Here is a 587-nt window from a genome sequence, read left to right on the forward strand (position 1 = left end):
AGTTGTCCATTTCTTCTAGGTTATTGAATTTGGTGGCATGTAGTCTTTCAGAGTATTCTTGTATGATCCTTTGTATTTTGATGGTATGCGTCATAACTTTTTTCATTTTTGGTTGTGTTTATTTGTGCCTATTTCCCTTTCTCTTTAGTGAGTTTAGTCAGGAGTTTGTCAATGTTAGTTTTTTCAAGGAACCAGATCTTTCTTGCATTAACTTTTCAATGGTATTTTTGTTTTCTATTTCATTTAATTCTGCTTTAAATTTTATTAGTTTCTTCCTTCTGATGATTTTGGGCTTCATTTGTCCTTTTTCTAGTTCTTTAAGATGTAATGTTAGGGTGTTTATTTGGAGTTTTTGCTGTTTCTTGAGGTAGGTGTGTAATAATATGAACTTTCAAACCCTTATTACCACTTTTGCTATATCCCCTAAGTTTTGTTAGGCTGTATTTTCATTCTACTTTGTTTCTATGTCTCTTTTGATCTCTTCTTTTATTTCTTCTCAGACCCAGTCACTCTTTAGTAGCATGTTGTTTAATCTCCACACACTTCTGGTTTTTCCTGCTTTATTTGCGCTTGACCTCCTATTTCAA

The sequence above is a fragment of the Hipposideros armiger genome, unplaced genomic scaffold (assembly GCF_001890085.2).
Source record: "Hipposideros armiger isolate ML-2016 unplaced genomic scaffold, ASM189008v1 scaffold_1816, whole genome shotgun sequence".
Classification (NCBI taxonomy): Eukaryota; Metazoa; Chordata; class Mammalia; order Chiroptera; family Hipposideridae; genus Hipposideros; species Hipposideros armiger.